Here is an 11,138-nt window from a genome sequence, read left to right on the forward strand (position 1 = left end):
AACCAGAGTGACGGGAGCGGCACAATTCAGAAAAAGTGCTCAGCTCGCCGAGAAAATGCGATTTAAGCAATAAAATTAAAAATGCTTATAAAACATAAACCAAACGTTGGAGGTGGTCATTTCTCAATGCGCAGTAATAAACTCGGCACTCTAAAGCACCCGAGAGCGTTTTTTTCGATGCCAACCTAACCAGAGTGACGGGAGCGGCACAATTCAGAAAAAGTGCTCAGCTCGCCGAGAAAATGCGATTTAAGCAATAAAATTAAAAATGCTTATAAAACATAAACCAAACGTTGGAGGTGGTCATTTCTCAATGCGCAGTAATAAACTCGGCACTCTAAAGCACCCGAGAGCGTTTTTTTCGATGCCAACCTAACCAGAGTGACGGGAGCGGCACAATTCAGAAAAAGTGCTCAGCTCGCCGAGAAAATGCGATTTAAGCAATAAAATTAAAAATGCTTATAAAACATAAACCAAACGTTGGAGGTGGTCATTTCTTAATGCGCAGTAATAAACTCGGCACTCTAAAGCACCCGAGAGCGTTTTTTTCGATGCCAACCTAACCAGAGTGACGGGAGCGGCACAATTCAGAAAAAGCGCTCAGCTCGCCGAGAAAATGCGATTTAAGCAATAAAATTAAAAATGCTTATAAAACATAAACCAAACGTTGGAGGTGGTCATTTCCTAATGCGCAGTAATAAACTCGGCACTCTAAAGCACCCGAGAGCGTTTTTTTCGATGCCAACCTAACCAGAGTGACGGGAGCGGCACAATTCAGAAAAAGTGCTCAGCTCGCCGAGAAAATGCGATTTAAGCAATAAAATTAAAAATTCTTATTAAACATAAACCAAACGTTGGAGGTGGTCATTTCTTCATGCGCAGTGAATAACTCGGCACTCTAAAGCACCCGAGAGCGTTTTTTTCGATGCCAACCTAACCAGAGTGACGGGAGCGGCACAATTCAGAAAAAGCGCTCAGCTCGCCGAGAAAATGCGATTTAAGCAATAAAATTAAAAATGCTTATAAAACATAAACCAAACGTTGGAAGTGGTCATTTCTTCATGCGCAGTGATAAACTCGGCACTCTAAAGCACCCGAGAGCGTTTTTTCGATGCCAACCTAACCAGAGTTACGGGAGCGGCACAATTCAGAAAAAGCGCTCAGCTCGCCGAGAAAATGCGATTTAAGCAATAAAATTAAAAATGCTTATAAAACATAAACCAAACGTTGGAGGTGGTCATTTCTTCATGCGCAGTGATAAACTCGGCACTCTAAAGCACCCGAGAGCGTTTTTTTCGATGCCAACCTAACCAGAGTGACGGGAGCGGCACAATTCAGAAAAAGTGCTCAGCTCGCCGAGAAAATGCGATTTAAGCAATAAAATTAAAAATGCTTATAAAACATAAACCAAACGTTGGAGGTGGTCATTTCTCAATGCGCAGTAATAAACTCGGCACTCTAAAGCACCCGAGAGCGTTTTTTTCGATGCCAACCTAACCAGAGTGACGGGAGCGGCACAATTCAGAAAAAGTGCTCAGCTCGCCGAGAAAATGCGATTTAAGCAATAAAATTAAAAATGCTTATAAAACATAAACCAAACGTTGGAGGTGGTCATTTCTCAATGCGCAGTAATAAACTCGGCACTCTAAAGCACCCGAGAGCGTTTTTTTCGATGCCAACCTAACCAGAGTGACGGGAGCGGCACAATTCAGAAAAAGTGCTCAGCTCGCCGAGAAAATGCGATTTAAGCAATAAAATTAAAAATGCTTATAAAACATAAACCAAACGTTGGAGGTGGTCATTTCTTAATGCGCAGTAATAAACTCGGCACTCTAAAGCACCCGAGAGCGTTTTTTTCGATGCCAACCTAACCAGAGTGACGGGAGCGGCACAATTCAGAAAAAGCGCTCAGCTCGCCGAGAAAATGCGATTTAAGCAATAAAATTAAAAATGCTTATAAAACATAAACCAAACGTTGGAGGTGGTCATTTCCTAATGCGCAGTAATAAACTCGGCACTCTAAAGCACCCGAGAGCGTTTTTTTCGATGCCAACCTAACCAGAGTGACGGGAGCGGCACAATTCAGAAAAAGTGCTCAGCTCGCCGAGAAAATGCGATTTAAGCAATAAAATTAAAAATTCTGATTAAACATAAACCAAACGTTGGAGGTGGTCATTTCTTCATGCGCAGTGAATAACTCGGCACTCTAAAGCACCCGAGAGCGTTTTTTTCGATGCCAACCTAACCAGAGTGACGGGAGCGGCACAATTCAGAAAAAGCGCTCAGCTCGCCGAGAAAATGCGATTTAAGCAATAAAATTAAAAATGCTTATTAAACATAAACCAAACATTGGAGGTGGTCATTTCTTCATGCGCAGTGAATAACTCGGCACTCTAAAGCACCCGAGAGCGTTTTTTTCGATGCCAACCTAACCAGAGTGACGGGAGCGGCACAATTCAGAAAAAGCGCTCAGCTCGCCGAGAAAATGCGATATAAGCAATAAAATTAAAAATGCTTATAAAACATAAACCAAACGTTGGAGGTGGTCATTTCTTAATGCGCAGTAATAAACTCGGCACTCTAGAGCACCCGAGAGCGTTTTTTTCGATGCCAACCTAACCAGAGTGACGGGAGCGGCACAATTCAGAAAAAGTGCTCAGCTCGCCGAGAAAATGCGATTTAAGCAATAAAATTAAAAATGCTTATAAAACATAAACCAAACGTTGGAAGTGGTCATTTCTTCATGCGCAGTGATAAACTCGGCACTCTAAAGCACCCGAGAGCGTTTTTTTCGATGCCAACCTAACCAGAGTGACGGGAGCGGCACAATTCAGAAAAAGTGCTCAGCTCGCCGAGAAAATGCGATTTAAGCAATAAAATTAAAAATGCTTATAAAACATAAACCAAACGTTGGAGGTGGTCATTTCTTAATGCGCAGTAATAAACTCGGCACTCTAAAGCACCCGAGAGCGTTTTTTTCGATGCCAACCTAACCAGAGTGACGGGAGCGGCACAATTCAGAAAAAGCGCTCAGCTCGCCGAGAAAATGCGATTTAAGCAATAAAATTAAAAATGCTTATAAAACATAAACCAAACGTTGGAGGTGGTCATTTCCTAATGCGCAGTAATAAACTCGGCACTCTAAAGCACCCGAGAGCGTTTTTTTCGATGCCAACCTAACCAGAGTGACGGGAGCGGCACAATTCAGAAAAAGTGCTCAGCTCGCCGAGAAAATGCGATTTAAGCAATAAAATTAAAAATTCTGATTAAACATAAACCAAACGTTGGAGGTGGTCATTTCTTCATGCGCAGTGAATAACTCGGCACTCTAAAGCACCCGAGAGCGTTTTTTTCGATGCCAACCTAACCAGAGTGACGGGAGCGGCACAATTCAGAAAAAGCGCTCAGCTCGCCGAGAAAATGCGATTTAAGCAATAAAATTAAAAATGCTTATTAAACATAAACCAAACATTGGAGGTGGTCATTTCTTCATGCGCAGTGAATAACTCGGCACTCTAAAGCACCCGAGAGCGTTTTTTTCGATGCCAACCTAACCAGAGTGACGGGAGCGGCACAATTCAGAAAAAGCGCTCAGCTCGCCGAGAAAATGCGATTTAAGCAATAAAATTAAAAATGCTTATAAAACATAAACCAAACGTTGGAGGTGGTCATTTCTTAATGCGCAGTAATAAACTCGGCACTCTAGAGCACCCGAGAGCGTTTTTTTCGATGCCAACCTAACCAGAGTGACGGGAGCGGCACAATTCAGAAAAAGTGCTCAGCTCGCCGAGAAAATGCGATTTAAGCAATAAAATTAAAAATGCTTATAAAACATAAACCAAACGTTGGAAGTGGTCATTTCTTCATGCGCAGTGATAAACTCGGCACTCTAAAGCACCCGAGAGCGTTTTTTTCGATGCCAACCTAACCAGAGTGACGGGAGCGGCACAATTCAGAAAAAGTGCTCAGCTCGCCGAGAAAATGCGATTTAAGCAATAAAATTAAAAATGCTTATAAAACATAAACCAAACGTTGGAGGTGGTCATTTCTTAATGCGCAGTAATAAACTCGGCACTCTAAAGCACCCGAGAGCGTTTTTTTCGATGCCAACCTAACCAGAGTGACGGGAGCGGCACAATTCAGAAAAAGTGCTCAGCTCGCCGAGAAAATGCGATTTAAGCAATAAAATTAAAAATGCTTATAAAACATAAACCAAACGTTGGAAGTGGTCATTTCTTCATGCGCAGTGATAAACTCGGCACTCTAAAGCACCCGAGAGCGTTTTTTTCGATGCCAACCTAACCAGAGTTACGGGAGCGGCACAATTCAGAAAAAGCGCTCAGCTCGCCGAGAAAATGCGATTTAAGCAATAAAATTAAAAATGCTTATAAAACATAAACCAAACGTTGGAGGTGGTCATTTCTTCATGCGCAGTGATAAACTCGGCACTCTAAAGCACCCGAGAGCGTTTTTTTCGATGCCAACCTAACCAGAGTGACGGGAGCGGCACAATTCAGAAAAAGTGCTCAGCTCGCCGAGAAAATGCGATTTAAGCAATAAAATTAAAAATGCTTATAAAACATAAACCAAACGTTGGAGGTGGTCATTTCTTCATGCGCAGTGAATAACTCGGCACTCTAAAGCACCCGAGAGCGTTTTTTTCGATGCCAAGTGACGGGAGCGGCACAATTCAGAAAAAGTGCTCAGCTCGCCGAGAAAATGCGATTTAAGCAATAAAATTAAAAATGCTTATAAAACATAAACCAAACGTTGGAGGTGGTCATTTCTTCATGCGCAGTGATAAACTCGGCACTCTAAAGCACCCGAGAGCGTTTTTTTCGATGCCAACCTAACCAGAGTGACGGGAGCGGCACAATTCAGAAAAAGTGCTCAGCTCGCCGAGAAAATGCGATTTAAGCAATAAAATTAAAAATGCTTATAAAACATAAACCAAACGTTGGAGGTGGTCATTTCTCCATGCGCAGTGAATAACTCGGCACTCTAAAGCACCCGAGAGCGTTTTTTTCGATGCCAACCTAACCAGAGTGACGGGAGCGGCACAATTCAGAAAAAGTGCTCAGCTCGCCGAGAAAATGCGATTTAAGCAATAAAATTAAAAATGCTTATAAAACATAAACCAAACGTTGGAGGTGGTCATTTCTTAATGCGCAGTAATAAACTCGGCACTCTAAAGCACCCGTGAGCGTTTTTTTTCGATGCCAACCTAACCAGAGTGACGGGAGCGGCACAATTCAGAAAAAGTGCTCAGCTCGCCGAGAAAATGCGATTTAAGCAATAAAATTAAAAATGCTTATAAAACATAAACCAAACGTTGGAGGTGGTCATTTCTTAATGCGCAGTAATAAACTCGGCACTCTAAAGCACCCGAGAGCGTTTTTTTCGATGCCAACCTAACCAGAGTGACGGGAGCGGCACAATTCAGAAAAAGTGCTCAGCTCGCCGAGAAAATGCGATTTAAGCAATAAAATTAAAAATGCTTATAAAACATAAACCAAACGTTGGAGGTGGTCATTTCTTAATGCGCAGTAATAAACTCGGCACTCTAAAGCACCCGAGAGCGTTTTTTTCGATGCCAACCTAACCAGAGTGACGGGAGCGGCACAATTCAGAAAAAGTGCTCAGCTCGCCGAGAAAATGCGATTTAAGCAATAAAATTAAAAATGCTTATTAAACATAAACCAAACGTTGGAGGTGGTCATTTCTTCATGCGCAGTGAATAACTCGGCACTCTAAAGCACCCGAGAGCGTTTTTTTCGATGCCAACCTAACCAGAGTGGCGGGAGCGGCACAATTCAGAAAAAGTGCTCAGCTCGCCGAGAAAATGCGATTTAAGCAATAAAATTAAAAATGCTTATAAAACATAAACCAAACGTTGGAGGTGGTCATTTCTTAATGCGCAGTAATAAACTCGGCACTCTAAATACCCGAGAGCGTTTTTTTCGATGCCAACCTAACCAGAGTGACGGGAGCGGCACAATTCAGAAAAAGTGCTCAGCTCGCCGAGAAAATGCGATTTAAGCAATAAAATTAAAAATGCTTATTAAACATAAACCAAACGTTGGAGGTGGTCATTTCTTGATGCGCAGTGAATAACTCGGCACTCTAAAGCACCCGAAAGCGTTTTTTTCGATGCCAACCTAACCAGAGTGACGGGAGCGGCACAATTCAGAAAAAGCGCTCAGCTCGCCGAGAAAATGCGATTCAAGCAATAAAATTAAAAATGCTTATAAAACATAAACCAAACGTTGGAGGTGGTCATTTCTTAATGCGCAGTAATAAACTCGGCACTCTAAAGCACCCGAGAGCGTTTTTTTCGATGCCAACCTAACCAGAGTGACGGGAGCGGCACAATTCAGAAAAAGTGCTCAGCTCGCCGAGAAAATGCGATTCAAGCAATAAAATTAAAAATGCTTATTAAACATAAACCAAACGTTGGAGGTGGTCATTTCTTCATGCGCAGTGATAAACTCGGCACTCTAAAGCACCCGAGAGCGTTTTTTTCGATGCCAACCTAACCAGAGTGACGGGAGCGGCACAATTCAGAAAAAGTGCTCAGCTCGCCGAGAAAATGCGATTTAAGCAATAAAATTAAAAATGCTTATAAAACATAAACCAAACGTTGGAGGTGGTCATTTCTTCATGCGCAGTGAATAACTCGGCACTCTAAAGCACCCGAGAGCGTTTTTTTCGATGCCAACCTAACCAGAGTGACGGGAGCGGCACAATTCAGAAAAAGCGCTCAGCTCGCCGAGAAAATGCGATTTAAGCAATAAAATTAAAAATGCTTATTAAACATAAACCAAACGTTGGAGGTGGTCATTTCTTCATGCGCAGTGATAAACTCGGCACTCTAAAGCACCCGAGAGCGTTTTTTTCGATGCCAACCTAACCAGAGTGACGGGAGCGGCACAATTCAGAAAAAGCGCTCAGCTCGCCGAGAAAATGCGATTTAAGCAATAAAATTAAAAATGCTTATAAAACATAAACCAAACGTTGGAGGTGGTCATTTCTTCATGCGCAGTGATAAACTCGGCACTCTAAAGCACCCGAGAGCGTTTTTTTCGATGCCAACCTAACCAGAGTGACGGGAGCGGCACAATTCAGAAAAAGTGCTCAGCTCGCCGAGAAAATGCGATTTAAGCAATAAAATTAAAAATGCTTATAAAACATAAACCAAACGTTGGAGGTGGTCATTTCTTCATGCGCAGTGAATAACTCGGCACTCTAAAGCACCCGAGAGCGTTTTTTTCGATGCCAACCTAACCAGAGTGACGGGAGCGGCACAATTCAGAAAAAGTGCTCAGCTCGCCGAGAAAATGCGATTTAAGCAATAAAATTAAAAATGCTTATTAAACATAAACCAAACGTTGGAGGTGGTCATTTCTTCATGCGCAGTGATAAACTCGGCACTCTAAAGCACCCGAGAGCGTTTTTTTCGATGCCAACCTAACCAGAGTGACGGGAGCGGCACAATTCAGAAAAAGTGCTCAGCTCGCCGAGAAAATGCGATTTAAGCAATAAAATTAAAAATGCTTATAAAACATAAACCAAACGTTGGAGGTGGTCATTTCTTAATGCGCAGTAATAAACTCGGCACTCTAAAGCACCCGAGAGCGTTTTTTTCGATGCCAACCTAACCAGAGTTACGGGAGCGGCACAATTCAGAAAAAGCGCTCAGCTCGCCGAGAAAATGCGATTTAAGCAATAAAATTAAAAATGCTTATAAAACATAAACCAAACGTTGGAGGTGGTCATTTCTTCATGCGCAGTGAATAACTCGGCACTCTAAAGCACCCGAGAGCGTTTTTTTCGATGCCAACCTAACCAGAGTGACGGGAGCGGCACAATTCAGAAAAAGTGCTCAGCTCGCCGAGAAAATGCGATTTAAGCAATAAAATTAAAAATGCTTATAAAACATAAACCAAACGTTGGAGGTGGTCATTTCTTAATGCGCAGTAATAAACTCGGCACTCTAAAGCACCCGTGAGCGTTTTTTTCGATGCCAACCTAACCAGAGTGACGGGAGCGGCACAATTCAGAAAAAGTGCTCAGCTCGCCGAGAAAATGCGATTTAAGCAATAAAATTAAAAATGCTTATAAAACATAAACCAAACGTTGGAGGTGGTCATTTCTTCATGCGCAGTGATAAAGTCGGCACTCTAAAGCACCCGAGAGCGTTTTTTTCGATGCCAACCTAACCAGAGTGACGGGAGCGGCACAATTCAGAAAAAGTTTTCAGCTCGCCGAGAAAATGCGATTTAAGCAATAAAATTAAAAATGCTTATTAAACATAAACCAAACGTTGGAGGTGGTCATTTCTTCATGCGCAGTGATAAACTCGGCACTCTAAAGCACCCGAGAGCGTTTTTTTCGATGCCAACCTAACCAGAGTGACGGGAGCGGCACAATTCAGAAAAAGTGCTCAGCTCGCCGAGAAAATGCGATTTAAGCAATAAAATTAAAAATGCTTATAAAACATAAACCAAACGTTGGAGGTGGTCATTTCTTAATGCGCAGTAATAAACTCGGCACTCTAAAGCACCCGAGAGCGTTTTTTTCGATGCCAACCTAACCAGAGTGACGGGAGCGGCACAATTCAGAAAAAGTGCTCAGCTCGCCGAGAAAATGCGATTTAAGCAATAAAATTAAAAATGCTTATTAAACATAAACCAAACGTTGGAGGTGGTCATTTCTTCATGCGCAGTGAATAACTCGGCACTCTAAAGCACCCGAGAGCGTTTTTTTCGATGCCAACCTAACCAGAGTGACGGGAGCGGCACAATTCAGAAAAAGCGCTCAGCTCGCCGAGAAAATGCGATTTAAGCAATAAAATTAAAAATGCTTATAAAACATAAACCAAACGTTGGAGGTGGTCATTTCTTAATGCGCAGTAATAAACTCGGCACTCTAAAGCACCCGAGAGCGTTTTTTTCGATGCCAACCTAACCAGAGTGACGGGAGCGGCACAATTCAGAAAAAGTGCTCAGCTCGCCGAGAAAATGCGATTTAAGCAATAAAATTAAAAATGCTTATTAAACATAAACCAAACGTTGGAGGTGGTCATTTCTTCATGCGCAGTGAATAACTCGGCACTCTAAAGCACCCGAGAGCGTTTTTTTCGATGCCAACCTAACCAGAGTGACGGAAGCGGCACAGTTCAGAAAAAGCGCTCAGCTCGCCGAGAAAATGCGATTTAAGCAATAAAATTAAAAATGCTTATAAAACATAAACCAAACGTTGGAGGTGGTCATTTCTTAATGCGCAGTAATAAACTCGGCACTCTAAAGCACCCGAGAGCGTTTTTTTCGATGCCAACCTAACCAGAGTGACGGGAGCGGCACAATTCAGAAAAAGTGCTCAGCTCGCCGAGAAAATGCGATTTAAGCAATAAAATTAAAAATGCTTATAAAACATAAACCAAACGTTGGAGGTGGTCATTTCTTAATGCGCAGTAATAAACTCGGCACTCTAAAGCACCCGAGAGCGTTTTTTTCGATGCCAACCTAACCAGAGTGACGGGAGCGGCACAATTCAGAAAAAGTGCTCAGCTCGCCGAGAAAATGCGATTTAAGCAATAAAATTAAAAATGCTTATTAAACATAAACCAAACGTTGGAGGTGGTCATTTCTTCATGCGCAGTGAATAACTCGGCACTCTAAAGCACCCGAGAGCGTTTTTTTCGATGCCAACCTAACCAGAGTGACGGGAGCGGCACAATTCAGAAAAAGCGCTCAGCTCGCCGAGAAAATGCGATTTAAGCAATAAAATTAAAAATGCTTATAAAACATAAACCAAACGTTGGAGGTGGTCATTTCTTAATGCGCAGTAATAAACTCGGCACTCTAAAGCACCCGAGAGCGTTTTTTTCGATGCCAACCTAACCAGAGTGACGGGAGCGGCACAATTCAGAAAAAGTGCTCAGCTCGCCGAGAAAATGCGATTTAAGCAATAAAATTAAAAATGCTTATTAAACATAAACCAAACGTTGGAGGTGGTCATTTCTTCATGCGCAGTGAATAACTCGGCACTCTAAAGCACCCGAGAGCGTTTTTTTCGATGCCAACCTAACCAGAGTGACGGAAGCGGCACAGTTCAGAAAAAGCGCTCAGCTCGCCGAGAAAATGCGATTTAAGCAATAAAATTAAAAATGCTTATAAAACATAAACCAAACGTTGGAGGTGGTCATTTCTTAATGCGCAGTAATAAACTCGGCACTCTAAAGCACCCGAGAGCGTTTTTTTCGATGCCAACCTAACCAGAGTGACGGGAGCGGCACAATTCAGAAAAAGTGCTCAGCTCGCCGAGAAAATGCGATTTAAGCAATAAAATTAAAAATGCTTATAAAACATAAACCAAACGTTGGAGGTGGTCATTTCTTAATGCGCAGTAATAAACTCGGCACTCTAAAGCACCCGAGAGCGTTTTTTTCGATGCCAACCTAACCAGAGTGACGGGAGCGGCACAATTCAGAAAAAGTGCTCAGCTCGCCGAGAAAATGCGATTTAAGCAATAAAATTAAAAATGCTTATTAAACATAAACCAAACGTTGGAGGTGGTCATTTCTTCATGCGCAGTGAATAACTCGGCACTCTAAAGCACCCGATAGCGTTTTTTTCGATGCCAACCTAACCAGAGTGACGGGAGCGGCACAATTCAGAAAAAGTGCTCAGCTCGCCGAGAAAAGGCGATTTAAGCAATAAAATTAAAAATGCTTATAAAACATAAACCAAACGTTGGAGGTGGTCATTTCTTAATGCGCAGTAATAAACTCGGCACTCTAAAGCACCCGAGAGCGTTTTTTTCGATGCCAACCTAACCAGAGTGACGGGAGCGGCACAATTCAGAAAAAGTGCTCAGCTCGCCGAGAAAATGCGATTTAAGCAATAAAATTAAAAATGCTTATAAAACATAAACCAAACGTTGGAGGTGGTCATTTCTTAATGCGCAGTAATAAACTCGGCACTCTAAAGCACCCGAGAGCGTTTTTTTCGATGCCAACCTAACCAGAGTGACGGGAGCGGCACAATTCAGAAAAAGCGCTCAGCTCGCCGAGAAAATGCGATTTAAGCAATAAAATTAAAAATGCTTATAAAACATAAACCAAACGTTGGAGGTGG

This window comes from Syngnathus typhle, unplaced genomic scaffold (genome assembly GCF_033458585.1).
Source record: "Syngnathus typhle isolate RoL2023-S1 ecotype Sweden unplaced genomic scaffold, RoL_Styp_1.0 HiC_scaffold_40, whole genome shotgun sequence".
NCBI classification, from domain to species: domain Eukaryota; kingdom Metazoa; phylum Chordata; class Actinopteri; order Syngnathiformes; family Syngnathidae; genus Syngnathus; species Syngnathus typhle.